Source organism: Oryzias melastigma, unplaced genomic scaffold (assembly GCF_002922805.2).
Source record: "Oryzias melastigma strain HK-1 unplaced genomic scaffold, ASM292280v2 sc00340, whole genome shotgun sequence".
Taxonomy (NCBI): Eukaryota; Metazoa; Chordata; class Actinopteri; order Beloniformes; family Adrianichthyidae; genus Oryzias; species Oryzias melastigma.
In genome coordinates this window covers 1-7,175 of record NW_023416938.1, presented here as the reverse complement: position 1 = coordinate 7,175, position 7,175 = coordinate 1, and positions in this window count along the sequence as shown.

Genomic DNA, 7,175 nt, shown 5'->3' with positions numbered 1-7,175 from the left:
ACTCTTCTCTGTCATAAGACTCCCTCTCTTCACCTTGTCCCCCACCAGCAGAGAAAATGTCCACAGAACTAAAGTGTGCAAAAAAGAATGTGTAGCAAGCCCAAAAGTAAAACAAAATCACACCAAACTCTTTAAAGAAAATATAGTCCAAAAACAAACTAATACTGCTGGTGGGGTCAACTTAGCTTTCGGAGGCAACGCCGAAGTCCCACTGCTTCTCAGATGAAAGGAGGCGGCACGAAGGAGTCTTATTAGGAAACTGCAGCAGGTGGTCCTCCTCCGGACATGAAGCGTCGGCCGGTGATCCCTCTGAGCAGGACGTCGGCGGCGGTCCTCTTCCTCCTTGCGTGCAGCGTCGGCAGGCGGTCCTCTTCCCCCGTGCTTACAGCATCGGCAGGTGGTCCTCTTCCCCCGTGCTTACAGCATCGGCAGGTGGTCCTCTTCCCCCGTGCTTACAGCATCGGCAGGTGAGTGTAGCGTTGGCAGGTGATCCCTCTGAGCAGGGCGTCGGCGGCGACCCTCTTCCTCCTTGGGTGCAGCGTCGGCAGGTAAGTATGACATCTCAGTCTCCCCCTCTGCTGCTTCAGTAGGCGTATGAAAACAAAACCCTCCCCAGGCTGTAGCCACACCTCCCCACAGGTGTTCTCAATTAACCCCTACAGCAGTGTCCTATGACATGTGTTTTTGAAAATGTTCTGTCTGACTGTTAAAGCAACTGTCACCACCATAGACCAGAACCTCGGGAACCAGAGACTTCTGTTTTTCTGCTTCAATGGTCATAACATGAACAAAGAATTGAAATAATGAGTTTGAAAATTTGTGAAGAATTAACAGATAAAAAGACTCAAAAACAAAGAGTCTGATGGCATTGAAAGAGTGAGTTGAAGTGTTCTGAAACCACAAACTGAGTTTAAATCTGATCAGAATCAGAACTTTGTTCAACAATATTGTCTACAGATGTGACAGAATTTTTCTCATGACAGAGTTATTGAACATCTCCAGATTCTTCATAAAAAATAAAGCTTTCCTGCAGCTGGGAGGATCTGCTCCAGGAATGAAAGAGCATTTTTAGCATTGAAACATTCTTCTTCTTAGTTTCTAAAGTGGAAAAGGGCTCTCTCTGACCTTTGACCTTTATGTCCACAAAGCAACTCGAAGACGTGAAACTGCCTGAAAATGTCACCAAGTCTGACTTTCATTGCTAATAAATGTTGAACACGTGAATGTAAAGAAATATATAACTGTGATCATCAGATGTCACCCATAGACCTCTCCGCTGCTTTAAGCCTGGATTGTCAGATAATAGTCTATGGAGAGAAAATAGACTCACTCTGGTTTGTGAGTGCGTAATTCTTGATTTGTAACTCATATAATACGTTTTGTGCAAAAGTAAAAAATTACAAAGTTAAAAAATAAATACAATATACACATGCACAAATTAAAATTGCAGCTTAAAAAACGCAAAAATATATTAAAAAAATAATATGCACAAATCACCTCTTATGCACACACGACACATTAGTAGCTGTGATTCCATTAACTCTGAAATTTCACAAATTGGAAATTTGATAATAGATTCTCCTAACGGACACACCACAATTAAAAAAACAGGTCTTTTTCAAAAAGTTTTTGCGCTTAGAGGAGGTGGTATTTGTTGCGTATCGAAATAGACATTTTTCGCAAAACTGTAATGGAAACACTTTTTCGAAATAAATGCACGTCTTGGTAAGAAGTGTCTGTCCTGAGCGCTGCACAGCCGGCTCATCAAGAGCTCCTACAGCATCACAGCTCTTTATAAACTGTGTGTCTTAGCTCCTCCTTAAAATCACCAAGATATCCTCATCGCTTCATCTGCAGGAGCACTTCTGCGGATCGGAGCCTGAAGAATAAAATGAATGATGCACGGATTCTGAAATCTCCATTGAGATAAACGGGAGAGCCGTGACAGAAACTTGAATGGATCTGTGTTTTCAAACAGGTCTAGATACTTTCTTGTTAGAATACCTTTTATTTCAACTGCTGGACAGACTTCTCTCTCTTCTGAGTCGAGCTGCACTGCACGCGCCCCAGACAGAGCTGTGACGTCACCCGAATGCTCCCTTTTAGTGAATCAAATAAAAAAATACTTGTTCTCATCCATCGGGACCAATGCGGGACCCCCCCCCCAGGAGAGCCCCCCAACCCCCGAAGAGCAGCCCACCATTACCCAGCGGTGCCGAGGACCCCCTCGTCCCACCCCAGGTACGAGCCAGGGCCTCTCAAGGTCAACCCACCCCACACTCCAGACAACCGCCTGCCCCCACCGCGAAGGGTCCAGGAGGGGAGCAGGGCAGGGGCCGCCCACCCCCGCCGAGCAGAGGGGAACCCAAGAGAAACAGAGGCCCCAAGGAGTGATGTAAACAAGGCCCGACCAGGCACACCCACTGATGGAGTTAAGGAGAGGACTAGTTCTCGAAAGCAAGGACCGGACTCCGCACCACCGAGACCTGGACACCCCCAGGCTCCGATGTAGATTGATCCCCTGCTAGATCTTAAATCCCGGGGATCCCACTCCCGGCGTGGGGAGGAAACTGCCGGGCCCAGGAGACCGGCACCCAAGAGACTGGACCACCAGGCCGAGCCCCCCCGCCCCCCGCCAGGGATGGGGTAGGGGACAGAAGGTCTTGTGTGATGCGTGCGTGTTTGCTTGTTAGAGTGTATATTTGTGGTGTTAGAGTGGTGTGTACTAAAGGGGTGCGGTTAAAATTGGTGAGAAGGCCTTAACAGGGCATCTCCTGATTTCTCGCAGAGATGCCCCGTCACCTTCCCACCAGCGGCCCTACATGTCAATTGGTGCGGTTAAAATTGGCGGAAGGGGCACTGAAAGGACATCGACTGTTTGCTGGCAGTGATGTCCAAGCGCCCCCCCACCAAGGGTCCTAAATGTCTAAGGTGCAAATAAAATCGAGGGGGGGGGGCAAATCCATGCAGCGGCCACAGGAGGGGGGCCACTGGCAGGTAGCCCACCCCCGCAGCACACTGCAATACAGACACCCTCCCCTTCACCATATTGCATGTTTGTATGAGGAAGGGGATATGTTGGGGTCAGTTGGCAGACTGACCCCCGATGAAAGACCCCTGCCCGGTAGTCAAAGGCAAAATCTCTCAGACACTGACCTGGCAATTGCACCATGTCACTTAATTTTTCCTCCACCTCTGTCAGGTAATCTGGAGGAAGGAAGGCAGCCGGAAATGCCTCTTTGAACTCAGTCCACCTGTGAACTTGAGCCTTTGGAACACTCCACCAACTACGGGCTGGGTCCTTAAGAACCCCTGATAAGGTGCCCATAAGTTCTGCATCTGTTAGGGGTCTAACTGCTAGAAAGGTCTCACACTGGTCAATAAAATTCAACACCTCTGCTACTTCTCTTGACCCACTAAATGATGGAAAATCTATACGGATAGCTGGTTTGGAAAAAATCATGGGAACATTTGTAGCCTGGCTAACGGTGGAGTTTAGAGGTGTAAATGGGGGTGGAATACGTGTGCTTGGTATTACGGGATCTATTGACCGCTCAAGTGCAGCCCGAGGGACAGCAGAAGAAGAAGGTTGTGAGGCACTCTGCATAGGTAGATGAGAACTACAGGGAAGAATCTGACTCGGTAAGCGTGACTCAAAAGCTGTTTGTGTTTGTGACGTTCTTAATTGTGGAGGACGGACTGGTGGAGGATGCGATTGTTGCATTTGAGACCCTAGTCCCAAAGTGCTAAAAGAGGTAGAGACAGTAGCAAGACTGGCGCGCTTCAGTCTTTGACATTCTACTTTCCACTTCTCATCCCTCCACTGCAAACATTCAACCAACTGCTGTTCAAATAGTTTAATCATTGAAACCACACGCTGTTCGAGTTCCTCTGTGCAGAGGCCCATGTACTCTCGGATGCTGTCCTCTCTGTTCAAAGCACTATTCACAGAGTCCCTAAAATCATTTTCTAAAGAAGTTATCTTCTCCCTCAGAGCCCCCGAATCGTTAGAAAGGGATGCCAGAGCTGGTTCATTTAGGTATGGATCACTACTCTCCTCCTCTCCCTAATCATCGTTCTCAGCATCTGTTAGATAAAGTGAACTAATAAGTGAGGTGATTTCACCCACGGGGTTTTTTCTGGTGACCCAAGCATCCCCTCTGTGCTCATGCTCATCAACATCTTCAGAGTCTGAGGAAGAAGCTTGACTACCTTCTTCTGTGCCCTTATCCTCTGGAGGTACATCTGACAAGGTTTGAGGTTGAATTATCTCTGTTTCATTAATATCTGCTATTTTTTATTTTTGAATCACTCTCGCATTGTATTTACACCACACTGTTTCAAATATCAAATAACACTGTACAAGACTCAAAACATTTCACTCCTCTTTTTTTTTTTGTTTTTGTTTTTTTTTTTTTGTTAATAAAGGCACCCAAAGAAACACATATTAATCAATCATGATTGAACATTCCCCATACTGGCCACCACTGTAACAAACATTAGGTTATTTTAATGTAAGTTAACAAAAAACAAAAATCAGGGTATATTCAATGTCCCCACAGATGAATAAATTATTTTTAAATAACAGAGCTTCCCCAAACTTCACGTGTACCATTTTTTAATGAATAAACCAAACATGTCTTTTTTTCCAAACACCAAAACGTTTTCCCCTCCCACAGAACCGGTCCACCTTAAGAGTTCAAAGTCCAAAATAAACCCGAAACGCTACCTGTCCGTGTCCCATAATCCGTCCAAACGAGGGCAAATACAAGGGGAAAAAATAGTCTCTCTGGTATACCAGGAAAAAAAATAGTTTAGGGCGCCCTAAAGAAAATGGGCAGATCTCACCCAGCGCAGGCCTCGCACTGTTCACTACATCCAGATGCGCGCGTTGAGAAAACCAGCTGATGGGCGTCCTCCGGTGTGACGTCTCCGGGCTTTGAACTGGACAAAAGCTGGAATGCTGCCAGACAGGGGTGTAGATCTTTCCCGGAGAAGGAAGGTTTTGTTCCTTGTTCTGTCTGATCGCCTCTAAGACGCGTCTCCTCCTGGCTTTTTCCTTCCTCCTCGCGTCATCCCAACACCAGCCCAATTAATAACCTTGGAAGGGGCGTGGCCACCTTTCCTCCAGGTAAACGGCTCACAGCAAACAAAAATAATACATACAAAAAACCTAAACATTCAAAAAGACCACAACCAGTTTTACAGCAGACTTCAAATGTTCACAGAAACCCATATTTTAATTTCTGTAATTCATATGCTCAGATTAATGGTTCTTGTTATGTTTTTTTTTTCCTTTTTGCTTAACATTCAAGATACCATATAAAAAAGTTACAAACACAGTGACTATATCACAAGCTCACAGCTTTATTCAAACATATCGAGGCAGAAGTTCAGAAATGAAGGAGATCTCAGCACTGAGATGACTGGAAATGTAGAATAGAATGAGTCTAATGTGATGAAGAACTTGACTCGTAAAGGAGCTCCACCTTCATTAATGGAAGGAAAAATTACTCAATGATAAAAATAAAAAAATGTATCTTAAAATTGACTAAAAGAGGAATATTAAATACACTTCAGGAAGTAAATTCTCTTCTGAAGGGACCAAATCACAAAGAACAAACCAGATGAACAACACCTGTCTTTTTGATATTTATTAAGAGATTAACATAAAAATATATACAAAAAGAACAGGTAAATTCAATATTGTGTGTCTGTGTATGAAGATGTGTGAAAGTTGATAGATGAGCAAAGTAATACCTCAGAACAGTTTAAGAGAAAAACTGTTATCTAAAGAAAATAATGACATTAAACTGTTCAAGTCACTAGTCTGGATAAATCAAATTGGCTGTTATGACCACATCAAACCACAACAGTTTGGCTGAGAAGGTCTCTTCACCAGAGTGACTCCAAGCTTGACTTGGACTGGATTTCAGACAGAGCTCACCAGACAGCAGCTTTGGTTTGGGGTGTAGGAGAACGACCTTCAACCGAATACGGCTGAAGTTCTGGTGGTTAGCTGGGTTTGTTCAACCAAAAAGACGAGATTGTCTTCAGTCAAGGGTATAAGGCCTAAAAGACTGGAAGAAGTGTCTCTTCTTCCTACGTTTCTCTCATTCTTCTCTGAACTGGACCTCAATCTGAGCTCTTCTTCTGACCGGAGCAGAAGTGAGACTGGATTGACCTTTTGACCTCAGAGGAGGCCTTGCTATCAGCCAGTGGCTGTAAACACACCTCTCCAGTGGATCTAACAGCTTCATGTTTTCATCCAAACTGTTCAACTGTTTTAGAGAAATATTCTAAGTTGTTTCTCTGAAAAGTTCTAAGCATTCACTGATGTGTTGTAACACCAAAATAGATTTCATGGTAAATCAGAGGCGATGTGAAAACACCATCATAAAATACTCCTGTGATAAAACAAGTTTACAGAAAGTTGAAATGAAAGTGAGTTTACCTTAAACAAGGTTTAAACATAAACATTCAAACTCTAAATGAATAAATGATCAACTTTGGATTCATGACTAATAGTAAAACCTCCACATGAGATCAATATATGATTAAATGTTGTTTAAAATCCTTTTTAAATATACGATTAAAATATTCATGAAGAACAAAGATTATAATAGAATTCATGTACGCATCTCAGCACCAGAAGCCACGCCCACACAGAGGAATTTTTGGAAGAGGATGCTTCAGATGGGCTGCACGGTGGCGCAGTGGTTAGCGCTCTCGCCTCACAGCGAGAAGGCCCCGGTTCGAATCCCGGCTGGGACCTTTCTGTGTGGAGTTTGCATGTTCTCCCCGTGCATGCGTGGGTTTTCACCGGGGACTCCGGCTTCCTCCCACCGTCCAAAAACATGCTTCATAGGTTAATTGGTGACTCTAAATTGCCCCTAGGTATGAATGTGAGAGTGACTGGGTGTGTGATTGAGGCCCTGCGACAGACTGGCGACCTGTCCAGGGTGTACCCCGCCTTCGCCCTTCAGTAGCCGGGATAGGCTCCGGCGCCCCCGCGACCCCGAAAGGGAAGAAGCGGACAAGAAGATGGATGGATGGATGCTTCAGATCAACAGGAAAAATGGCTTTTTAAGACCTTTAGGATGTGGAATTTTTGTTAAAAACTTCTTCTTTTCTTCTTCTTCTTTTCCTTTCGGCTTTTCCCTTCAGGGGTCGCC